The 25,308-nt window shown below is 46.1% G+C and overlaps 1 pseudogene; it reads left to right on the top strand.

Moving 5' to 3' along the window:
* Window positions 1-42: 42 nt before the first annotated feature.
* LOC127183506 (Y-box-binding protein 1-like) lies at window positions 43-24,045 on the top strand (annotated as a pseudogene).
* The last annotated feature ends 1,263 nt before the right edge of the window (window positions 24,046-25,308 follow it).

The raw sequence follows: 25,308 nt of genomic DNA, 5'->3' as shown, positions 1-25,308 counted from the left end.
CTGACCACCAGTGGTCAGAGGGGGAGAGAAGGGTGTGGTAACATGCCTGACATTGCCAGCAATTGGCAAATGAAGATTGGAAGGTGAGTTGAAGGTCATCTTCAGCTATAGCAAATTCAAGGTCAGACTGAGCTTCATGAGACCCTGTCTCAAGGAAGAAGGAATGTCCCAGGCTGGGAATATGATAGCTTAATCAAAGTTGTTTTGGAAAAATACAGGAAAGACCTAGTACGTGACAAATGAATCTCTAGGGATTAAAAAGCCACTGTAGCCATAAGTGCTTTGATGCATTTTGAGAAATCTTACGGGTTCCCTACAGCACACCTTTGACTAGCACCAAGAGAATCAGTGAAAGAGACGACCTTAGCGTTATCTGCACATAGGCCTTAGCACTTTGGCAGATAAGCAGTATTTCAATTCCACATCCTCTCACTTTCTATTCTTCATCTTATTGGTACTACAGAAACGGTCTTCTAAAAGTTGAATGTATGCTGGGTGCAGTGGCGAACGCCTTCAAGCACTTGGGAGGCAGAGGCAGGCGGGTCTCTGAGTTTGAGGCCAGCCTGGTCTACAGAGCAAGTCCAGGACAGGACAACTAAGCCGGCTGGTCCCCACCCCTGAAAAAAAAGTTGATAGTGGTTCTCTCCTAATGACTCATGTTGAAAAAATCATCCATACAGTTTTACTCTAGTTGCTGTGCCTTTTCTGAAGGAATGGAACACATGGGGGCGTGGCTTACCGGCTGCTTGTCCCTTCCCTGGTTTGTCACTAAACTGTAGTGTTTCCTTGAGACCCATCCAAAAGAATTTCAGAGACTTAGTTTGAGGCCAAGTCTGTCTTTCAAAACCAACATTAAAACCATTTAGATCTGCTTATTTCACCAATGCTGGGATTAAAGGCATGTGCCACCATGCCTGGCTCAAGATGTATGTTTTATGGCTTTCAATTTTTTGCAGTAAAAGCAAATGTTTTCATTTTCAATAGCAAATGTGTAGAGGGAAATGTCCTAGTTTCCTTTTATGTTACTATGATAAAATAGGGCCTAGAGACCAGCCTGATCTACAATGTAAGTCTAGGATAGCCTTGGCTGTTACACAGAGAAACCCTGTCTGGGGAAAAAAAAAAAAAAAGGTGAAATTTAGTTCAAGTTCTCAGACCCTACATGCCTGAAACCAGGCATGGTGTTTAGAATAAAACAATAGATGATAAATGCATGTTCTGCTTAGGTTAAGGATAAATTTAGAGTTAAGACTGTAACATGTTGCAATGTTCCTTACTCCTAGAGAGCAGGAAAGCCCCCAAGAGGTCCCCTCTAAATCCCAGCCAATCAGCTTAAAATGCCTTGTCTAGCCACGTGGATACATTGTGCTCAGAACAATGTATTCATCTTGTGTTAGCTAATCAAAATGATGTAATGCTGCCCCACCCCTATCCCCTTGCTTCCCACCTGGTTGCCTGGTTGATAACTTTTTTATCAAAAGCCTACCTTAGAAATAGACCTGTCAGCAGTGGCATGTGCCTTTAATCCCAGCACTCAGGAGGCAGAGGCAGGCAGATTACTGTGAGTTCGAGGCCAACCTGGTCCTCAAAGTGAGTCTAGGTCAGCCAAGGCTACACAGAAAAACCCTGTCTGGAAAAACCAAAAAAAAAAAAAAAAGGTGGCTGGAGAGATGGCTCGGTGGTTAAGAGCACTGACTGCTCTTGCAGAGGACCCGGGTTCAATTTCCAGCACATGGCAGCTCACAACTGTCTGTAACTCAAAGATTTGACACCCTCACATAGACATACATGCAGGAAAACACCAATGCACATAAAATTAAAATAAATTTTAAAAAAAAGGAAGTTGCCATGGGGCAATACCGACCATGGGCACATGACCATGAGGGCTGGCCTGATGGAGCAGACAGGAACAGTATGGCAAGTAATATTGGGGATCATGCCTGGGAAATAGCAAAATAGCTTAGAGGGTTGATACATGCCCAGGTCTAGTGCTTTAAAGCTTATTATAAATCTAATGAGTTTCTGTGTCTTTTATTTAGGAACTAAATGGTCTAAAGTGGGGTTGAAAATGCTAATTGATAATTAAAATCAAAAGGGGGCATACCACAAATAATTCTGATTCAGATCTGAAATGGCATCTACAGGTATGAATGCCGCCAGACGTCCATAGATCATCTTTTGTGATGTGTGCGGTATTTGGTTTTGGTTTTTTGAGAAAGGGTTTAAAGGATTAAAGGCATGTGCTGCTGCCACTACCACCTGGCCTTTTTTTTTTTTTTTTTTTTTTTTCCTGGAGGTGTGAGGATGTTGAGGAAGAGGAGACAGGAGGAAAAAGGACTGCACCATGGGTTAGAGAAAGGGAGAAGCACATGACTGGCATGGATGGAGATTTGGCCCAGATGAAGAGCATTAACAAGTATTTGGGATTATGGATGGGAGGTAGCTTGACAAATTATTAGAAGCAGATGGCATGGGATAGGGGCAGGTATCTCATGCTAGCTGGTTAGAAAATACCACCATAATAATAATTATAAGCCTGATAATAATCATTATTAGGCCATACTGATAAATTAGCTACAACAGGATGTGGCAATTAATTTTAGACACAGTGAGAGGTATAGATCAAAGTACTTGCATCTTGATTTCCAATTGCTCTTTTTTGTTGTTGTTGTTGTTTGTTGTTGTTTTGTTTTTTGAGACAGGGTTTTTCTGTGTGGTCCTGGCTGTTCTGGAACTTTCTGTGTAGACTAGGCTGGCCTCGAACTCAGAGATCTACCTTCTGCACATTTTAAAAGACTAATTTTTCCACAGAATGACTTTTATACCTCTGTTGAGAGCCAGCCTTGTACTATATTTGTGGGTGAACTTATTTTCTGAACTCCATTCTTTGCTATTGACATAGTTGTATATCATTGGATATTATCACATTGCCTTAATTGCTGTAGCCTTATAAATCTTGGAGTCAGATGGTGTTATTAATCTTTCAACTTTACTCTTTATTTGTGAAATTGGGTAAGCTGTATTAGAGGCTTTATTTCTATATGAATTGGAGTATCAGATGACCAAAGTGAGTTTTTATTGGAATTTGTTTATTTACTTACTTATTTTGAGATGAGGTCTCACTCTGCACTCCTGGCTGGGCTAGAATTTACTTTGTACTCTAGGATAGTCTCCAACTCATAGCAGTTGTCCTGACTTAGCCTCTGGAAGTCTGGGATTACAAATGTAACCCCAAATTCAGATTATATTTAAGGAATGCAATAGTTAGAGGGAATTGACATCATAATATTGCTTGATGATCTATCTTTTTAAAAAAGATTTATTTATTATGTATACAATGCTCTGTCTACAAGAGGGCATCATATCACCTTAATAGATGGTTGTGAGCCATCATGTGGTTTCTGGGAATTGAACTCAGGACCTCTGGAAGAGTAGTCAGAGCTCTTAACCTCTGAGCCATCTCTCCAGCCTGATCATCTATCTTTTAAAAAAATATTTATTTATTCACTTACCTACTTACTTATTGTATATGAGTGCTTTATCTGCAGAAGAGGGCACCATATCCCATTATAGATAGTTGTAAACTACTATGTGGTTGCTGGGAATTGAACTCAGGACCTCTGGAAGAGCAGGCAGTGCTCTTAACCACTGAGCCATCTCTCCAGCCCCTTGAACTTATGTATGATTCTTTAGTTTCACCAATGATAAATTTTCATGAATATGACTGCTACATCTTCTGTCAGATTTACCCTAAATGATACGATAAGTAAAAATCAATCCTAACTGTATTGAAAATACAAATTAACACTGTATATTACAAATATATAGCCTTGGCTATCCTAGAACTCACTATGTAGACCAGGTTGGCTTCAAGCTCACAGAGATCTGCCTGCCTCTGCTTCCGAAGTGCTGGGATTAAAAGTGTGCGCCACCACTATGCCTGGTTTAAGTTTTTCTTTTTTTCTTTCTTTCATTTTTTTTTTTTTTTTTCAGACAGGGTTTATCTCTATATATCTCTGGCTGTCCTGGAACTCTGGCCTTGAACTCACAGAGATCCACCTGCCTCTACCTCACAAATGTGGGGATTAAAGACATTCGCCACCACCAACTGGCTTTTTCCCCCTGGGGGTGTGGAAGCATAGCAGTTAATTTTACACACAGTAAGAAGTATAGATCAAAGTACTCTCTGCATCTTGATTTCCAGTTGCTCTAGCACTGTCTTTGTACTGGTTTTGTTTCCTCTGTGTTGCTAATCTCAACAGTTGCCGTGCCTTCTTTGTGCAGACCCTTGGATCTTTAAGAACAGAACACATTTTTCTCAAGTTGCCCCCTTGCTGGACTGCACTGAGTCTGACCTTACAGAAAAACATCTAGTGTTTCAGACCAAGTGTGATGCTTACCCTAGGTCTCCACAGAGTCTGTAGCAGCCTCACAATGCTCTGTTACATTTCCTGCTGAGAGCACATTAAGCACACTGCTTTAATCAGAAAGGTGAGCTACATGGTGTGTTTTCTGGGTCTGTCCAGACACTTGACTCTGTTAATGCTAAATTGTCTTCAGAATTGCAAACCAGCTTTGGATTTACTGGTTTTCTATTTTCTGTTTTTTATTCTTACTTGGATACTTGCTGTGATTTCATACCTTCTGTTTAGTTTGTGTTTTACGTGTTCTTGTATCATGTTGAATTTTGAGAGCTGATGTCATTAAATTGAAACATTTTTATTTTTTTGAGGGAGTGTCTTGCTTTGTAGCTCAGACTGGTCTGGAAGGATTTCAGATGTGTGCCAGCACACAATGCCTTCTTTTTTTAGTAAAGTTTTATTTTGTTAATGTGCATTTGTGTACATGTGCACATAACTCACAGTGAGCTATAACTCAAACTCCAGAGGGATTGGAAGCCTCTAGCCCTGAGGGTACTTGCACACACACACACACATATCATTAAAATACTATCTTTAAAAATGGTTTATTAGGGGCTAGAGAGATGGCTCAGGGGTTAAGAGCACTGCCTGCTCTTCCAGAGGTCCTGGATTCAATTCCCAGCACTGCCTGCTCTTCCAGAGGTCCTGGATTCAATTCCCAGCTCGCATGGCAGCTCGCAACTGTCTGTAACTCCAAGATCTGACACCCTCACATAAAATATTAAAAAATGGTTTATTAGGAAATACATATTTTAATTTTTCTTTTTACAGCTTCTGAGGACCTGGCATTTTAGTATGTATAACAAAATGAGTTTGCTCATGAAACACTTTTTGTTACATGCAAGGCATAGTAATTATTTTGGCAAAAATTATTTACATGACTGAACCATGAAATATGCTAAGCTTTTATCATATAACACCGTTTAAGATAATGATAGCCTTTGAAATATAGCCTTTAGGTTTGGGCATTTCTAGAAAGGAACAAAGTCCCCCTGTAAAACATGTAAAACAATGGGTATTGTTTGTTTTCAATGGTGAAATTTGAGCCTGTAAGTCAAAACAAAACAATAACAACAACAACAACAAAAAGTTTTCCACCATGAACTTGGCAAATTTCTAACATTTAAATTTTTCTGAGAAATTAAAAATACAAAAGACACACCCACATGCTTTAATGTTATATAAGGAATTTGAAAGCCACACTATAGTGCTCTCCTGCCCTCCTACCGTGTGGGGATACAGCAAGAAGGCCTCCAACAGATGCCAGCTACTCAGTGACAGAGTGGGGACTGAACCCCACTTCCTGAGCTGTCCCACAATGCTTCCCTTCTGAGCATGTCCTGCTGTGGCTAGCCAGACTCTTCTGTACTGTTCCCCTCTGGCATACTGTCTACTAGGGAGGAGTCCAAGACTGCTAAGGGGAAGAAGGCGCTGCAATTAGACTAAATATAGCTGGGAGAGGCTGTGTCTCATTTGGCCTAATTATCCTGTCACCCATCAGAGAACAAAGAGTGAGGAATTTTCAAGCCTCATCATCTCCATTCCTTTCACCAGCTTGGGCCTTTATGTAATGGGCCTGACCCTGGGGCCCGGAGACAAATGCTAACTTGATCAGAAATGCTGGCTGGCTGAGAGATAAATGTCTGGGCGGTTGAGGACAACGACGAAGTATTCCATCCCCAGCACAAGGACTCTGTGAAAATGGGTGGGAGGCTGGGGGCTGGGATCCCTCACTACTTGAAATGCATGGATGACAGCATGGTAAGTAACCTGGCCAACGGGCAATCACAGTAACTCATGGCAATATAGGCAACCACAATACAGCTGTAACTCATTCTGCAGTGTCCTCCCATTCGTCAACCTGACAAACACTGAGCACCTGCTATGCACACTTGTACAAGCAATTGATCATCTAGTAAGCAATAAGGAAGCCAGAGAAACTCCCTGAGTCTCTAGGACTTGAATCCAAAACTAAGATTAAAGAAATTCAAGGGTTGAGAAAGGATAAGCCATCAAGGTTTGGGATAACAAAGACTTTTATTGTTGAGTTTGTTTTTGAGATAGGGTCTTACAGTCCTGAACTCACACTATATAGACCAGACTGGCATCAAAACTCACAGAGAGAGGGGCTGGAGAAATGGCTCTGTGGTTAAGAGCACTGCCTGCTCTTCCAGAGGTCCTGAGTTCAATTCCCAGCAACCATATGGTGGCTCACAACCATCTATAATGTGATCTGATGCCTTTTTCAGCAGATAAAGCACTCATATACAATAAATAAAGTAAATCTTTAAAAAAAAAAAAAAAAACTTACAGAGAGGGGCTGTAGAGATGGCGCAGAGGACAAGAGCACTGACCTTCCAAATTCTTTCAAAGTTCAAGTCCCAGCAACCCTATGGTGGCTCATAACCATCTATGAGATCTGGTGCCCTCTTCTGGCATGCAGGCAGAATATCGTATAAACAATAAATAAATCTTAAACACACACAGATCCACCTGCCTCTGCCTCTGGGGTGCTGGGATTAAAGGCGTGACCCACAACACCCAGTATGTATGTTTGTTTTTTGAGACAGGCTCTATATAGCCTTGGCTGGCCTAGAGCTCACTATATAGACCAGGCTGACCTTGAACTCGGAAAATCTGTTGAATGCTGGCATCAAAGGTATATGCCACCGCATGTAGCCAATGCTCCCCCACCCCCCGATTTACTTATATTTAATGTGTACCACATGTGTGCCTGTTGCCCACAGGTGCCAGAAGAGGGCATCAGACCCCCTGGAACTGGGGTTATTAGTGCTTTTGAAGCACTTTTCAGGTCCTGGTAGCCAAAGCCAGATCCTCTGAAGATCATCCATCTAGTGCTCTTATCCACTGAGGTGTCTCTTCAGCACCAAGTTTAATTCTTTTACTAGATTCTTGCTTGTATTGATAAAGCACTGTAGAACCGTTATAATCAACCACAATAAAAGAATTAACCAAGCCAGGCAGTGGTGGTGCACAACCTCTAATCTCAGCACTCGAGAGGCAGAGGCAGGCAGATCTCTGTGAGTTTTAGGCCAGCCTGGTCAACAGAGTGAGTCCAGGACAGCCAGAGCATCACAGAGAAACCCTGTCTCAAAACAAAAACAAAAATAAATAAATCATACTTAATTTAAAAAATGTTAGCCACAAGCATTCCAAATGACTCGCTGGCTGGCTTCTCACTTTCACTTTGTGACTTTATCGTACTAAGAGACATCAGCGATGGGGTCAGAAGTTGTTATAAATGAAACGCACAGCAATGAGAATCTATAGTTTAACATCTAATAAATTTCAGATAAACCTTAATGCTAACGAAAAAGAATTCACCTTTTCTGCAAATGGGTCATACACTACAGAGCTCACTGGATTCTCGCCATCCACTTGAGTTATCAGCCACGCGAAGTGTGGAGACTGCTCACTTGCCTTATAAATGGAAGCAAGTGGGAAACACTCACGATGCATCTGGCACATAGCAGCTGGGGACAGTTCCTGCTGATGCCCTGTAACCACAGGCAAATGGACAGGCCAGAATGGCCTCACTTCCCCTCTGCAGGCACACCTCTTCAAGATAGAACTCTGCTTCAGAAGGCAGTATGAGACCAGAGCTGCCCCGCCAGCCAGCTGGGAAGCAGGCTGGAACTCAGCTGAGTTCTGGAGAGCGGTGCGGGAAGCAAAGGAGTTGGGAAGCAGGGCGCTTGAGAGCAAGAACTGGCTGTTCCACCGTCCGTGCCTTTCTGGCCTGGCTAGCTTTTACCCCCTTGGTGTGTTTGTCGTGTCTCTTGCTCCAGCTCACGCCCTCTCTTGCTACTCCTTCAATTCTGGCCTTATTTGATTTAACCTTACTCTTTCCCATCCTGTTTTGTCCAAAACGAATTGTTTTGCTGGACATATGTGAGAAGAGCAGCGATCAAAACCAGTCACTCTGGAAGCCTGGGCCACCCTAAAGACCAAAAGACCAAATTGTATCAGCTTTGCTCTAGCAAGCCTTTTGTTGTTGTTTGTTTTTTTCGAGACAGGGTCTCTCTGTGTAGCCCTGGCTGTCCTGGACTGGCTTTGTAGACCAGGCTGGCCTCAAACTCAGAGATCTGCCTGCCTCTGCCTCTCAAGTGCTGGGCTTAAAGGCGTGCACCACCAAATCTGGCTCCAGCAAGCTTTTAAAAGAGAGAAAAACAAAGAAATGAAGTGAAAACTTGGATCCAGTGACCTGGTGATGGTTTGGCTTATTTGCATATCTTGGTAGAGCTTTCTAAGGGTAAATTGGACTGTGCTTGAATAACCTGTCAGTGTAAGAGACTTGACCCTTTCCAAGTCTAAGAGCACTCTGAAACAGCACTGTTATGGGTTGATACTATCTGGTGGCTTCTTAGTACTTCTGAGAAGGTAGTTTCTCTTTGCCCTATCTGTTCACTCTCCTCTGTTAAGGACAGCTGACGTGGGATAAAGAAGACCCAGCTTTTCTAAGACTTTGGAGTAAAATGTGTTTCTGTCTGAGTATAGCCCAAAACAAATGACTGCACTCAGAAGTTTCTTACTAGACCAGTGGGTGTTCTCTCTCTCTCTCTCTCTCTCTCTCTCTCTCTCTCTCTCTCTCTCTCTTCTCTTTCTCTCTCTCTCTCTCTCTCTCTCTCTCCCTCCCTCCCTCTCATTCTCTCTGTTTTTTGAGACAGGGTTTCTCTGTGTAACAGAGTTTCTCTGTGTAACAGAGTCTTGGCTGTCCTGGACTGACTTTGTAGACCAGGCTGGCCTCGAACTCACAGAGATCCACCTGCCTCTGCCTCCTGAGTGCTGGGATTAAAGGTGTGTACTGCTGCTGCCCAGTATGACTAGTGGTTTTCAACCTGTGAGTCCCAACCTCTTTGGAGTCAAACAACCCTTTCACAAGGGTCGCCTACATTAAGACTCACAACAGTAGCAAGATTATAATTAAGAAGTATCATTAAATAGTTTTATGGCTAGGGTCACCACAACATGAGAAACTATATTAAAGCATTGAGGAGGTTGAAAACCACTGTTCCAGACAATGGTTTCTAAGCCTGAACACTGTTGAAATCTGGGGAGCTGTCATTTGAATTCTAGGATGCTTACAGCCTCCCTGGCTTTAACCCACTAGATATCAGCAGCAGACACACAGCCGAGATGACATCCAAAACATCACCACACATTGTCAAACGTCCCTTGAGGAACAGAACTGGTGCCTGTGAAAGTGACTGCTCTAGAGACAATGGTGAGATGCCATGCTCCAAAGTACACGTATTGGTTTGCGTTTTTGAAGAGTTTGAGGAAAGGTGATTCCCATTCTAGGTCCACTTCTGCCCTTGGGAGCATCCAGACACTATGGCGCGCCAGGCCGGACCAGAAGGAATGAAGTTCCCTAATCCCGGTGGGTTATGCAGGATCTCTGTCTGGTGGTGAGTGTGGGAGAAACAGCCTTCTCCATAATGGTTTTCAGTGAAACAGCTCTCTTTATTGGGGAGAATAGGGCTATCTAAACCTTGGGGAAGTGGGTGGGGTTTGGGGGGGTGAGTGTACATCATTGGCGGGAGCCCGAGGTCCTGGAAATGCTTCATTTGCGTGGAGAGGAATTCCAGGTGCTAGCTGGGCAAGTCCTTATAAGGAAATAGGAAGTTTTACCTGAAACCTGGCCACCAGGCTATGTGACTACTGCCTTAAGTGTGGTAGAGGTGGGGGTCACAAGGCTACCTGAACATCCAGGCCCAGAACAGGGAGAGAGCAGTCCTTACCCCTGCCGGTCTCAAGATGAAATTTCTGGCCTCACTCTTGGCTCCTGGCTGGCTCCCCCATTACCTGGCTCCCTTGCCCCACAGGTGGTTCTTCCATGTCAGCTTCCCAAATTCTGAGATTACATATGTGAACCACCATGGCGGCATCTTTTTCTTAGAGTCTTAGGAATGAATTAAAGTGCCTACTGACCAAAGACTCGGTTCCCCCTAGTGCGACATGCCCAGGTGGCATTAAACCACAGGTGGGACTGGCAAGGGTCACATAGTCAGACCCCAGAGATCCAAGTCATGTTAATTTTTCCTTCCTTTCCCTTTTCTTTTTGCTTCTTTCTTTCTTTCTTTTTTCCCCCTCCTAAGACAGGGTTTCTCTGTGTAGCCGTGGCTGCCCTGGAACTCTGTAGATGATGATGGCCTCAGACTCACAGCAATCCACCTGCCTCTGCCTCCTGAGTGCTGGGACTAAAGGTCTGTGTCACCACACCTGGCTCACATGTTAATTTTTTAGCAACGTATCCTTGCATTTTACAAGGCTGACCTGACATGGTGAGGTTGTGTGGTGTCAACTCCATGCATGCCAGAAATGGAAAAACTGAGGCCCTACAACAATCAAGCCACAAAGATGCCATGGTGACCCACAGTTGAAACCGTATAAGGTTGCTGACTCTTCCGTACACAATTCCAGAATGGAGCGAGGAAGACCATGCCCAAGTTTCGTGGATTCTAATTCCTGGAAGATTTTGAGTGAAGGGATCACATTCTCCATGGTGTGGGCTTGGAAGGGGCAGAGGAACAAAACCTGGTGTGGAGCCAACAGCCCCTGAGCTATGCCAAGCCAGTGTGGCAGCAGGAACACAGGATGAATAGCAGGCAGGATGGGACTGGCCTGGTCAAAACAGGCAGAGGCAAAACAGTCAGCAGTTATCACAGAGCTGAGCAAGATGAGGCAGAACCCAGGACCTGGCGCTGTCTCCACTCCAGCTGCAGACATTGCTCCTCCAGATAAGTCAGGGCACCTGGCAGGCTGCCCACCAGTGTCGGGGAGCTTGTGTGTTAAATTGCATGCCCACTCAAGCATGCAATGGGCAGAAATCAGGCATTGTAGAGAAGTCACGTCTTCCACCCCCCCCACCCCCCGAGACAGGGTTTCTCTGTGTAGCCTTGGCCACCCTGGACTCACAGGCTGGCCTCGAACTCACAGAGATCCACCTGCCTCTGCCTCCTGAGTGCTGGGATTAAAGGCGTGCGACACCATGCCCTATGAAATATCAATATTCTTTATGCATATTCTTGCACATTTTATGCGACTCTTTCATTGTTTTGTTTTTTGAGACAGGGTTATTCTGTATAGATCTGGCTGTCCTGGAATTTACCTGTAGACTAGGCTGGCCCAGCCTGCCTCTGCCTCCCAAAGTACTAGGACTAAAGATATGTGGGTCCTGATTCTGTCTCAAAGCCTCTACCTGATAACAGTGTAGGTGCACGTGTGGGAAGGCAGAAAATATACAGAAGTTACCCAGGGAGACATCATGGAGCTTCAGGGGCCCTATCTCTGCCCGTCCAACTATTTCTCCTGTGTCTTTTCTTGGGATGTAAGCAGAGCCTACTTCCATCTAGCTGCGTCACTGATGAACTGGAAACTGCCACTGCTGGCTGGCATGGGCAGACCTCACAGAGCAGTCCCTCATCATCGATAAGGAGCAAATGAGCACACAAGGCATCCAACGAGGCACTAAGCACCTCTGAGTGCTTACAACCCAGGGCCGAGGACAAGTGACATTTCCCCTGCCCATGCAGTACAGCATATGAAACTGCAATAGGAGGCTAGGGAGATGGCTACATCAATAAAGTGCTGGCTACATAGGCGTGAGGAGCTGAGTCCAGTCCACAGCACTCATATAAAAAAGCCACGCCTGGCAGCGCGCCTGTAATTTCAGCACCCTCCGGGGAGGTGGAGACATGGAATCCCTGGAGCTCATTGGCCCTCTAGCATATTAGAATACACGAGTTCAGCCTGGTGGTGGCACACACCTTTAATCCCAGTACTCAGGAGGCAGATCGCTGTGAGTTCCAGGTCAGCCTGGTCTACAAAGCAAGGACAGCCAAGGCTACACAGAGAAACCCTGTCTGGGAAAGACACAGAAAAAAAAAAAAAAGAATCCATTAGTTCCAGGTCTGGTGAGAAATGATGTGTCAAAAAATGAGATGGGGCCAGGCGTGGTGGCGCACGCCTTTAATCCCAGCAGTGTGTGTGTGTGTGTGTGTGTGTGTGTGTGTGTGTGTGTGTGTGTGTGTGTGATGGCTACTCCACTGAAGAAAGTGTCTCTCCCTCCACCATCAACCATTAACTGTCTATACATCCACAAGGAGCTGTCTGCCTTCACCCTGCCACGAGCTCGCCTCTGAATAGGACTCACCACCTACTCGAGTTCCTTAAACTAAATTCCTGTGAACTAAAGGCAGCAGTGCAAGGCACCACAGCACTGGTGAGAAAACAGAAAGCGGCAGCAGCAAAGCAGATGTGCAGAGAGAGGCAAGAGGGGTATAAAATGACGCACGAGCACAGGCACCGCCCATCCCGGTGATTGCCAGCTTTGCATCTGAAGCCTTCTAAGGATTTGGGTCAATCTGCTGCCCTTGGAGCCACAGGATTCCTCTCTGTAGTAAAATTTCCTTTATTGAAAATAATTGGCTGAAATTCTACCCTCAAAAGGAAGCAACCGACCCACTCAACTGGGACAAATCTGACTGCCTGTGTCAACAGTCCACATTCTTGCCATTCTTAATGGTTAAGTGGCCATCCTGAAATGTCAATGTATTACGGCAATTTCACAAGGTCTTGGGTCATTTCCAGCTTTTCCTGCTTATTGACGGGGCTACAACCGACTTATGGAACAGTTACGCCTCCTCCGTAGATAAGATCAAAGAATACCTCAGGGTTTTGTCTATTTTTCTCCAGACTCCCCTCCAACTTACTGACACCAGCCTCAGCAGGGCATCTATTTTCCTACTTAAACCGGGTTTTATTTTTATTTCATTTGTATAATGGTACTTTGCAATTACTTAACTGGTACTTCTAAATTGCTAGTTAGATTCAGTGAGAATTAAGTTGGATAATATACAAAGGCCTGACATACAGTAAATTGGATTTTAAATCATTCTATTTATTATTTAATTAAAACTTAGATATTGATCTTATTATAAATCTTTTCTTTAAAAAACTCTCTCTCTGGTTTTTCAAGACAGGGTTTCTCTGTATAGCCCCAGCTGTCCTGGACTCACTTTGTAGACCAGGCTGGCTTCAAACTCACAGTGATCCCCCTGCCTCTGCCTCCCCTAATGCTGGGATTAAAGGCGTGCGCCACCACACAGGCTGTGATGGGTTCTCTTAGCTGCCATGGAGCTCAGCCCTCAGTCCCTTTTCCCTTCCATGCTAACTGGTAGGGACATCACTTGATCTCATGACTGTAATGCTGCTACATGAGGGACGCTCCAGTGTGTGTCTCAGATGTCTCTCCACTGTGCCCTGAGCACATCCACCTGTCTGTTGGGTCTCCCCACTCTGTCAGGGCTGAATCTCTGCTCCCCCATCTCAGCAGATGCCAAGTGATCCCTCCAGACACCTTTGAGTTACTGCTGCCTTGATCTGCCTTACCCTACATCCAGCCTCCATATCTTATTTGACATTTTATATTTATTTTATTTTTAATGTTTATAGATGTTTTGCCTGTATGAATTTTGTAGCACTTTATTTATTTTAAAGATTTCTTTATTTATCATATACACAGTGTTTTGACTGCATGTACACCAGAAGGGGGCACCAGATCTCATTATAGATTGTTTTTTTTTTTTTTTTTTTTTTTTTTTTTTTTTTTTGGTTTTTTGAGACAGAGTTTTTCTGTGTAGCCTTGGCTGTCCTGGACTCACTTTGTAGACCAGGCTGGCCTCGAACTCACAGCGATCCAACTGCCTCTGCCTCCCAAGTGCTGGGATTATAGGCGTGCGCCACCACGCCCGGCCTCTCATTATAGATTGTTGTGAGCCACCATGTGGTGGCTGGGAATTGAACTCAGGATCTCCAGAAGAGCAGTCAGTGCTCTTAACCACTGAACCATCTCTCCAGCCCGCAGCACTATCTCTAAAATATATACTAAAGGCTTGAGAGGTGGTTCGCCCATTAAGAGCACTGGTCGTTCTTTTAGAGGACTGGGGTTTGGTATAGCATCTGTGTAGCAGCTAACAACCATCTACAACAACAGTTCCAGGGGATCTGACACGTCTTCTGACCTTTTTGGACTCCTGGATGCACATGGTGCACATACACAGACACATATAAAATAGAATAAAGTAAAACAAACAAACAAACATAAAACATATGCTAAACAAAGTGCCATCTTAACAAAGTCCCAGCAAGTTCTCGCCCGTCCATCCTCACCATCCTGGCCCAGACACCACCATCCCTCAGCTGGAAAGCTTTCTGACGGGCTTCCTTCCACCTACTTGGATCTAGAACGCTATCTGGGACCTCACTGTCCTCTTGCTCATGAGCCCTGCTCAACAGTGACGCATCACAAGGTACAGGTTCTGAGGAGACTGTGCAATTGTGCAAACCACCCCGCAGCTCTCCCCCAGAGCTCCCTCACCATCCCTACTTCAAGAGGAGTGGATTGCTGGCTGGCTCAGGGCCAGTCAGGATTTCTGCTGGTCTGCAAGTGTTGACCGTTGCTTGTTAAGGAAGACGTGTGTGTGTGTGTGTGTGTGTGTGTGTGTGTGTGTGTGTGTAAATAATGTCGGTATCTATATAGTCCATCATAGGTGAGAGGTCATGCTCTTGCTATGTAGCCTAGGCTGGCATTGAACTAATAACCCTGCCTTAGCCTTCTAAGTGCTGGGATTTTAGGTGCACATCACAATACCATGTCCACTTTATACTTTGGTTTTTTTGGTATCAGTATAATACTAGCCTCCAGGTGAACTAGGAAATTATCACTCTCAAATACCTTTTGGAGAAATTTGCAAAGGATTTTAATTATTATTCTTTAAAGATTTTGCTTTACAGCCAGGCACAGTGACACACTCCCGTAATCCTAGCACTCAGGGAGTTCCAGACCAGCCTGGTCTACAAAGCGAGTCCAGGACAGCCAAGGCTACACAGAGAAACCCTATCTCGGAAAAAAAGAAAATGTTGCTTTACTTTTAAAAATTATGCATGTACTGTGTGTCCCTGTGTGGATATGTGCACAGGTGACTGTGGAAACCAGAGGTGGGCATTGGATCCCCTGGAGCTGGGGTCGAAGGCCACTCCAGTCACGTGCGAGAGCCATCTCTGCAGGCTTTCAATTCTTCTTGGAAGGTTTGGCAGACGTCATGAGGGAAGCCACTGGAGTGGCTTTTCTCTGTGGGCTTGTCTGGAGACCGAACTTAGCAACCCCATCCACATTAGGTGAGTGCTGTGTCCTTGGAGCTTTATTCGCAACTAATGAAATTTCTGTAGCCGTGTTGGTTTATTTGGGTTTTTGTAGTTCTTTTGAGTCAATGTTATGTCTTCCTGAGACTATGCCCACTTGGTCTTTGTTACCTAATTTGTCAGCACACAATTGCTCAAGATATTACCTGTGATTCTATTTCTGGAAAGTCAGGAGTCATGTGTCCTCTTTCAGCTTCGATATTAGTAATAAAGTCTTTTTTCTTGGTAAGGCTAGCTAAAAGTTTATATCGCTTCTCTTCTAAAGACCAGTTTTTCTTGGGAGGCAGAGGCAGGTGGATCTCTGTGAGTTCCAGGCCAGCCTGGTCTACAAAGCGAGTCCAGGACATCCAAGATAGCATAGAGAAACCCTGTCCAAGACCGGTTTTTACCTCTGTTGGTGGTCTCTGTTGATTTTCTGTCCTCTCTTTCTGCTCTCTATTTCACTGATCTCTGCCTGGTCTCCCTCCCTCCTGTCCTTGTGATTATATTGGCTTTAGAGTCTCTGCCTCTTCTTGGTTTGTTTTCCTTCGCTTTGCTACTAGGGATTGAACCCAGGGCTTTGCTCTATAACTGAGCTACATCCTGGCACCTTTTCCTTGGCTTCAAACTCAAAATCATCTAAGCCTTAAGTACTGAGATTATGTGCACCACCTCACCTGGCTCGTGTGCATGTGTGCGTGTGCGCGCACGCGCACGAGTGCGTATGTACGTGGGTGTGTTTGTAGAAGTTGACATTGGGCGTTTCCTATTTCTTCCCACCTTATTCTTTGAGATATAAGCTGTCACTGAACCTAGAGTTTGCTGATTTGGGTAGACTAGTAGGTCATCAATCCACAGGAATTCTCTGTCTCTCCCCTTCCTATCACAAGTGCTGGGGCCATAGGCATATGCTATGCCCAGCTTTTCACCTGGGTGCTGGGGACCTGAACTCAGGTCCTAAAGCACATGAAGTACTTTTAGTAACTGGGTTATATACTCAGGCCTCTATTTTTGTTTTTATGAGGCCATCTCAGGTGGCACAGAAGTCCTACATAGGTGAGAATGACCTTGAACTCTCAATTGTCCCACCTCTGACTCCTAAGTGCTGGGACTGTAGGAATGTGTCATCACCTTCAGCTTGTGTTCCTCATATTTAAAAAGAATAGTGTATTGGTTAACTTGGTAACATAGTAGCCATGAACTAAGAATTACAGTATCAAAGCTGGTACATGCTTGTAAGGTAGCACTGGGGATGCTAAGGTAGGAGGATGTAAATCTGAAGTCATTTGGCCTATATAGCAAGACTGTCTTAAAAATACACACTAAGGGGCTGGAGAGATGGCTCAGAGGTTAAGAGTACTGACTGTTCTCCCAAAGGTCCTGAGTTCAATTCCCGGAAACCACATGGTGGCTCACAACCATCTATATATGAGATCTGGTGCCCTCTTCTGACATTCAGGCAGAATACTGAATAATAAATAAATAAATATTTTTAAAAAATACATGCTAAGCCGAACATGGTGGAACATGCCTTTATTCCCAGCACTCAGGAGGCAGAGGCTGGTGGATCTTTGTGAGTTCAAGGCCAGCCTCATCTACAAACTGAGTCCGGGACAGCCAAGACTCTGTTACACAGAGAAACCTTGTTTCAAAAAACACACAAACCAAAACATACTAAATAATGTATATTTAGGGTATACAGAGAGAATCTAAAGGCATTATATACTAATCTTCTTTCTTTCTTTCTTTCTTTCTTTCTTTCTTTCTTTCTTTCTTTCTTTCTTTCTTTTTCTGAGACAGGGTTTTTCTGAGCTCTGGCTGTCCTGGAACTCATTCTGTAGTCCAGGTTGGCCTCAAACTCGTGGAGATCCACCTGCCTCTGCCTCCCAAGTGCTGGGACTAAAGGCGTGCGCCACCACCACCCGGGCTACTAATTTCCCCCTTTTGGTTGTTTATGCCTTACTTAAGCATGGAGACAACAGGGTTACAGCGTGATCCCCTGCAGATCTGAAGTGACTGTGCTGGGAGGAGGCAGCTTCCACAACTACAGCCTTCAGAGTAGACCTCTGACTTGATGTTCCACTTCAGGGGCTTGCTGTTTTACTTTTTTTTTTTTTTTTTTAAATCTGCAAGGCAGCGACTTCTTGATTAGTTTATTGCCTCTCTTAAGAGACAGAGGATTAGAAAAACAGGACTGGAAGCAGGGCTCAGTGGCAGAGCGCTTTCCAAGTGTGATGAGTGATCGTAACAAATCCATGTGCTCTGGGATCACCCAGGAGGCAAGGCTCCTGGCACATCTGTGAAGGATTATTTCGGTTAGCCTCTGGGCATGCCTGTGAGGGATTATCCTGATTAGGCTGAAGGCGGGTAGCACCATTCTCTGGGCTGGGGCTCTGCACTACTTTTAAAAAAAGAAGCAAGGGACATCTCTGCATCATGATAAGCTGCTTCAAGCTTCTCCTACCAGGACTCGCCTGGCCTGGTGGCTTGTCCCTTGAAATGTAAGCCAAAATAACCCTTTTCTCCTAAATTGTTTTTGTCAGGGTGCCTGTGGACTGACAGCGTGCACAGAGCCCTGGGTTGGATCCCCAGCACCATGTAAACAGAGCGTGGTGGTCCAGCCTCTCAGCCCTAAAGAAGCAGAGAGAGGGAGGAGGACCAGGAATCAAGGCCAGCCACACAGCAAGTTGGAGGCTCTACTTCTAGTAAAATAAAATAAAAAGAAAGCTATCCATAAAGACTGCTCTTTGCCCTGCCCCTCTGAAAATAACAATTGTCCTTGACACACACATACCCACTTCACCTTCACCGCTGGGGCACTAACCCTGTGTCAGAGTCTAAGCATTGCCTGTAGATCCTGCCCATCCCCTTCTTGCTCCCCTCGCCTCCCACAAAGCCCTCCTGATTTCTCCTCAGCCTCAGGAGCCGGCACTCTTTCACGCTTCCCTCAGTTTCAATGACTGCGTTTCCTCAAATAGCCTCAGTTTGTGCTATTGGCAGCTGAACTTGCCCAGTCATCTCCACCTGGGTATTTATGGGTTGCATCGCACCTCCCGTCTCCTCTCAGGATTGTGCGGAAGTTGGCACTTTCAGAATTCCTCTCCTTCCATCCACACAGAGAATAGCTTCCGCCCATCAAGAACACAAGACAAGGCGTGAGTCCACTAAAAATGTGGTTCTATCAGAAATATAAGCAAAGCTGGATTTTGAGGCATCCTCTCAACTTACCAAGGGGGAAGGGAGGCCTCAAAGTACAGATTGGGTCTTTACCAGCAGAGACACGGGGTTGCAGTAGGGCCTAGCAAGGACCATTTTTGACCACTATAGTAAATATCCTGGTGCAGTGGTCACCGGACATGTGAGCGAGACTGCTTCCTACAGCATCAACAAGTGCTATGGCCAGGTTGCTGTCAGTGTTTCTGCCTAACTCTCAGGAAGTGGGGCTCCTGCTTGGCCCTGCAGACCTCTCCAATCCTGCCTGTCTGGCTCACAGACTCCTGTTCTATCAGCTGCTCCAGTGTGGGTCACAGCCATCTCATTATAACCATTGTCATGGTGACTAGCTGTTGGGGACTCAGGTGACATTTGATGTGAAAAACCAATCTGCAGGCTCTCCTCTGTAAACACCTTCTCTACAGCACACACTCTGACCTCTGTTTAAGGTCCTTTCTTCCCTTCCCCGGCCCTCCTCTCCTCTCCCCAAGTCTCCCCTACCCTCTCCAGTCTTGCTTGCTAATCATTCTGAAAGTGCCACCTCCATTCCTCTACCCAGGCTTGCTTATCTCCCAGCTTCTCTCAGCTGAGCTGGTTCTGCCTCTGGAAAAAAAAAACAGCTCTGCAATCACGACCCAAGACAGATGGGCCTGGAGCCATAGTGCGCGACTCACTGGCAGCAGCTAAGTGTTCTGCTTCCTATCTCATCAGTCTTTCTGAAAGTCAGTGTCCGTATCTCTTCTTCCAGCAGCCGGAGGACCACCTGGGGCTGATTACATCTTCCCGGCTCCCCACTGTGCACCTATCTGGGGTCTTATGGCAGCTTTGGGCTTATAAAGTTCCAAGCTGCCCCGTTCAATAACATCTAGTTGGTCCCAGTTATAGCTTCTTCATCACCAATTAATAATGGGCAGGAAGCTAAATGTGCAGAGCTAGCATTGTAGCCAATCAGACCAGACGAAGGGCAGCATCATTAACCTGCCTGGTCATCACTGCCATGTGGCGTTTCACCACAGACAGCAAGCAGTAAAGCTGTAGTTAAGTGCTATCTTGCAGGTGATTCAGATATGTATCTGTAAATCAGATCTGACCTCTGACTCATAAGCCAATAAAAAAATGAATGCAGAACTCAGCATAAACATCTGCAATGTGCTTTTTTTTCACCACTAGAAAGTACAGGGCAGTGTTTTGGCCTGTTTCTCCTTCTGAGGGAGCTTCAAGCTGCCCAGGAATGTGCCAGAGAGTGAAGGGGTCCCAAACACTGAAAAAGGGTGGAAAGCAAAGGTGGATGCCACTCACTGATATCTGCTGTGTGCTCCACTGCATAGAAACCTTTTAGCTACCTGTGCTGGCTAGTTTTATGTCAATTTGACACAAGCTAAAGTCATCTGAGAGGAGGAGGAAACTGCAATTAAGAAAATGCCTCTAGGGCTGGAGAGATGGTTAAGAGCACTGGCTGTTCCTCCGAAGGTCCCAAGTTCAATTCCCAACAACCACACGATGGCCTATAACCATCTGTAATGAGATCTTGTGCCTTTTTCTGGCCTGCTGGCTCACATGCAGGCAGAGTACTGCATAAATAAATAAATAAATCTTTAAAAAAGAAACTACCTCCATAAGATTAGACTGTGGGCTCAGTCTCTGTGAACCACCAACCAAAGATTATGCATGGCCTGGACCTGACCCCTTACACATATGTAGCCAATGTGTAGCCTGGTCAACATGTGGGGCCCCTAACAATGGGAGTAGCGGCTGTCTCTGACTCTGTTGCCTGCCTTCGGATCCCTTTTCCTTAGCTGGGCTGCCTTGTCTAGTCTCAGTGGGAAAGGATGTGCTAAGTCCTGCTGTAACTTAAAATGCCAGGGTTGGTTGTTACTCCTTGGAGGCCTCCCCTTCTCTGAGAAGGAGAGGAGCAAGATGGGGGGAGGGGGCAGAGGGCAGGGGGTATGAGAGTGGGACTAGGAGGGGCTTTGGTCATGGTGTTTCATCACAGCCATTAGTAACCCTGACTAGGACACCTAGAGAAGGAGACTCAGAACATGGTGAGCGGGTAGAGTGTATGTGTTTGATGGGTTAGGGTGTGCACAAGTACCATGGCACATGAAGGCAGAGGACAACTTTATGGAGATTTTTTTCTTCTTCTCCCACCTTTACATAGGTTACAGGGATCAAATTCAGGCTGTATGGTTGCATGGCAAGCTCTCTTACCCACTGAGCCATCTCACGGGCCTGGTTTCCTTTGTTCCCCAAATTAAAATAGTCAAGTGTAAGATTAATCCAGCCTTGAAACCTAAAGGACTCCCCAAACCCCAGGTGGCTCCAGAAATGGACATGTGTGAAGTCACCTATTTCAGGCTGGGTCACAGTAGCCAGTTTTCCCTTGAATCTAGCATTCCACTGGCCAGCATCATGCATTCCCAGTCAAAGCTACATTTGTCTGTTTTTTGTTTGTTAGTTTATTTTTAATTTTACTTCTGTGTATCACTTAAAAATATATTACAGGGCTAGGGAGATGGCTTAGTAGGTAAAACCCTTGCCAAACAAGGCTGACAACTCTGTGTGGTGGTGGCGGCGCACGCCTTTAATCCCGGCACTTGGGAGGCAGAGGCAGGGGGATCGCTGTGAGTTTGAGGCCAGCCTGGTCTACAAAGTGAGTCCAGGACAGCCATGACTACACAGAGAAAACCTATCTTGACCCCTCCCCCCAAACAAAAACAAACCAAGGCTGACAACCTTTGTGTGACCCCGGGAGCACACAGAGGAACCTGGATGCTGTGCCATGCATCCACAGCTCGACACATGTGTAGCAAAATGGAAGACAGAGATAGGAGAATTCACCAGAAGCTCTCCTAGAAAGTGTGGTGACAGAAACAAGAGAGACTATGCCTCAAAAAACAAAACATGGAAGGAGAGAATCAACCCTCCTTTTAAAAAGCTGTCCTCTACAGGAGCCGGTGAGCCAGCCCTGCCCTGATGACAAGAGAGCAGGCCAGCAGGCCCTACCCAGATGACACAGGAGCAGGAGAGCCTTCCCTGCCCTGAGGACAAGGGAGTGGGCCCTGATCCAGGGCTCTGAGTGGACCTCACCCCAACGTCTACCCCATGTATGACCTGCTGGAACACATGAAGGGTCTGGACCTGCAGATTCAAAGATTAAGAATCTCCTTGACACATAGCAACAATGGGATATCTGACAACAGTCCCAGTGAAGATCCGGGAACGATAGTGTAGGCCTCCAACCAGACCCATGACGTGTAGCAATGAACATTAGAAAGTAAACATATGTGGACAAAAGGCTATACTGTGTGAGCACTACAGCTCTGTGACAAGACTTTTTGTTTGTCTGTTGTATTTTACTGGGGGGAGGAGAGGGATTTTGGTGCATGATGTGTAAATCATAGACATTCAATAAAAGTAAAAAAAAAAAAAAAAGTTGTCCTCTGGCTGAGCATGGTGGCGCACTGCTTTAATCCCAGCACTCGGGAGGTAGAGGCGGGCAGATCTCTGTGAGTTTGAGGCCAGCCTGGTCTACAAAGTGAGTCCAGGACAGCCAAAGCTACACAGAGAAACTCTGTCTCGGGGAAAAAAAAAAAAAAAAAAAAAAAGGTGTCCTCTGACTTCCACATGGGCACTTCTCACACATGCACACTCTCCAAGTACAAATTTTGAAAACTTTAAACTATTGGCTGGAGAGATGGCTCATCAATTAAGAGCTCTTGCTCTGCTTGCAGAGGACGTGGGTTCATTTCTCAGCACCCATGTGACAGCTCACAGCCATCTGTAATTCAGTTCCAAGGATCTGAGACCCTTTTCTGGACTCTAAGGGCATGTGGTACACTCATTCACACACATGCAGGCAAAATACTCATACACATCAAAACTCTTACAAATTTAACAAACTCAGCCTAATCTACAAAGTGAGTCCAGGACAGCCAAGGCTACACAGAGAGACCTTGTCGCGAAAAACAAACAAACTAACAATTTACTTAACAAACTGAGTTCGATCAGTAATGGGAGCGGAGAGCGGACCCCAGACAGTCCATCACACCAGGGAGGAGCTGCAGCCATCGCTGGCTGCCACCGCAGCCATGAGCAGCTAGGCGGAGACCCAGGGGCCGCTGCTGCCCTCAGCACCACCAACACCAAGCCTGGCTCCACCGGCAGTGGCCCCGGTAATGGCAGCCTGGGTGCCCTCACATATTGGCAGTGCCCACCAGCGGGGACAAGAAGGTCATCACAACGAAGGTTTTGGGAACAGTAAAATGGTTCAAAGAACCCTCAGTCACAGACCTAGGGGAGGGGAATAGGGTGAAAGTGGGAGGGAGGGAGGAACGGGAGGATACAAGGGATGGGATAACAACTGAGAATGTAATCTGAATAAATTAATTAAATAAATTTTAAAAAAGAGAAAGGAACGGATACGGTTTCATCAACAGGAATGACACCAAGGAAGACACATTTGTACACCAGACTGCCGTAAAGAAGAACAGCCCCAGGAAGTACCTTCTCAGTGTGGGAGATGGAGAGGCTGCGCAGTTTTGATGTTGTTGAGGGGGAAAGGGTGCAGAGGCAGCCAATGTTACAGGCTCTGGTGGAGTTCCTGTTCAAGGCAGTAGATACGCAGCAGACCGGAACCATTAGAGACACTATCCACATCGTTGGGGTCCTCCACGCAATTACCAGCAAAACAAGCAGAATCGTGAGAGTGGGCAAAGCATGAGGGATCGGGAAGCGTTCCTGAAGGCTGATCCTATCATAGGCGAAGGTTCCCACCTTACTCCATGCGGAGACCCTATGGGCATCAACCACAGTATTCCAACCAGCCTGTGCAGGAAGTGCTGGAGGGTGCTGGCAACCAGGGTGCAAGAGAGCAAGGTAGTCAGTCCAGTAAGACCGAATATGCATTGGGGTTACAGATCCTGATTCCCAGGGGCCCTCCTCGCCAAGGACAGCCTAGAGAGGACGGCAATGAACAGGAAAAGGAAAACAAAGGAGCTGAGACCCAAGGTCAGCAGCCACCTCAATGTCGGTATCTTCACAACTTCAATTACCGACGCAGATGCCAGGAGAACCCAAAACCGCAAGACGGCAAAAAAACCAAAAGCAGTTGATCATACCAGCTGAGAATTCGTCTGCTCCCGAGGCTGAGCAAATGCCAGTTTACCCTCTCTACCATCATCGGGTTTGGTCAGCCAACGAGAGGAAATGAATATGAAATTCTAGCAGTAAGGAATGAACAAAGAGAGAGCCGGGCGTGGTGGCGCACGCCTTTAATCCCAGCACTCAGAAGGCAGAGGCTGGCGGATCGCTGTGAGTTCGAGGCCAGCCTGGTCTATAAAGTGAGTCCAGGACAGCCAAGATAACACAGAGAGACCCTGTCAGTAGCAATGTCACCGTGGAATTAGTTGTCAGTGGCTTTTCAAGCCTGTATGCTTACTGAAGGCAGCCAGAGGCGCACATGCCCTGACACAAGCAGAAGCAAGGATATCTGCCTTAGCATGGGGCTTTAGACGGGGCCAGTTCTCCCTAGCATGTCCTTGAAAGCTCGAGAAAGATTGACATCCCAGCCTCCCACCGGAATCGCTGTGTCACTGCCCAACCTGGATCATCACTTTCACAAGCTGCTCCTGCTCTGGGCTGCCAGCATCACCAGAGAAAAGCAATGTGGCAGCTGCCTGCACCGCATATTCACCCGGTCAGCTCTGCAGGGACTTCCGTGTTGCTTGGAAATCCTGTTCTTCCCTGGTAATTTTTGCCTGTGACTCTTTGAAACTCCCTCTCTCTGCTTTCTTTAAATTCTCAATTTGTTAATGCCTCCACCATCCTCTCCTGTCAGCTCCCTTCCCCCCTGCCCCCCAGCCTAGCTTCCCTCCATGTCCTCTCCACTTTGCTTCTGTCGCTGTGTTGCAGAGCTTTTTACTGTCACACAGCCAGGCAGACGATCTAAGGTACAAGCGCTGGTAGCTCTGGTGGCCTGTTCCTACCAACCCTTTAACGGAGGCCTCTGCCGTTCTCTTGCCTGATTAGCTGGACCGCTTCCCTGGACACCTATACCTTTTAGCTCCTGTGGGCCAGACAACCGGAAACTCCTTCTCCATCAAGACCAGACAGGAGTCATCCCTTCCAGGTAAACACAATCTGGTGGCACCTCATTCACATCTGTTAAATGTTCTGCCTTTGGACCATGGTCCTCTTTGTCCCTCCTGCTCCCCTTCCACCTGCCAGCACTTAGGCTCCTTGCCATGGCCCTGCTTGTTCACACTTAGGGATGTCTCAGGAGAGTGGCTGCTTCAGGTGGAGAACTTATCTCCCTTTCAGATGAAGGTGAGGTCAGGCCTCTCCTCTTGGGGACGTCCCTCTGGTTCCCACCAACAATAGCACCTGGGTCAGGTCTGTCTTAGCAGCTCAGGTTCCTTGTGTTTGTTGGTCTCCTTGCCAGGGTCATCTCAGGCGAAAGGCAGGACACTGCATA

The sequence above is a fragment of the Acomys russatus genome, chromosome 1 (assembly GCF_903995435.1).
Source record: "Acomys russatus chromosome 1, mAcoRus1.1, whole genome shotgun sequence".
Classification (NCBI taxonomy): Eukaryota; Metazoa; Chordata; class Mammalia; order Rodentia; family Muridae; genus Acomys; species Acomys russatus.
This window is presented reverse-complemented; position numbering and strand designations above follow the sequence as displayed.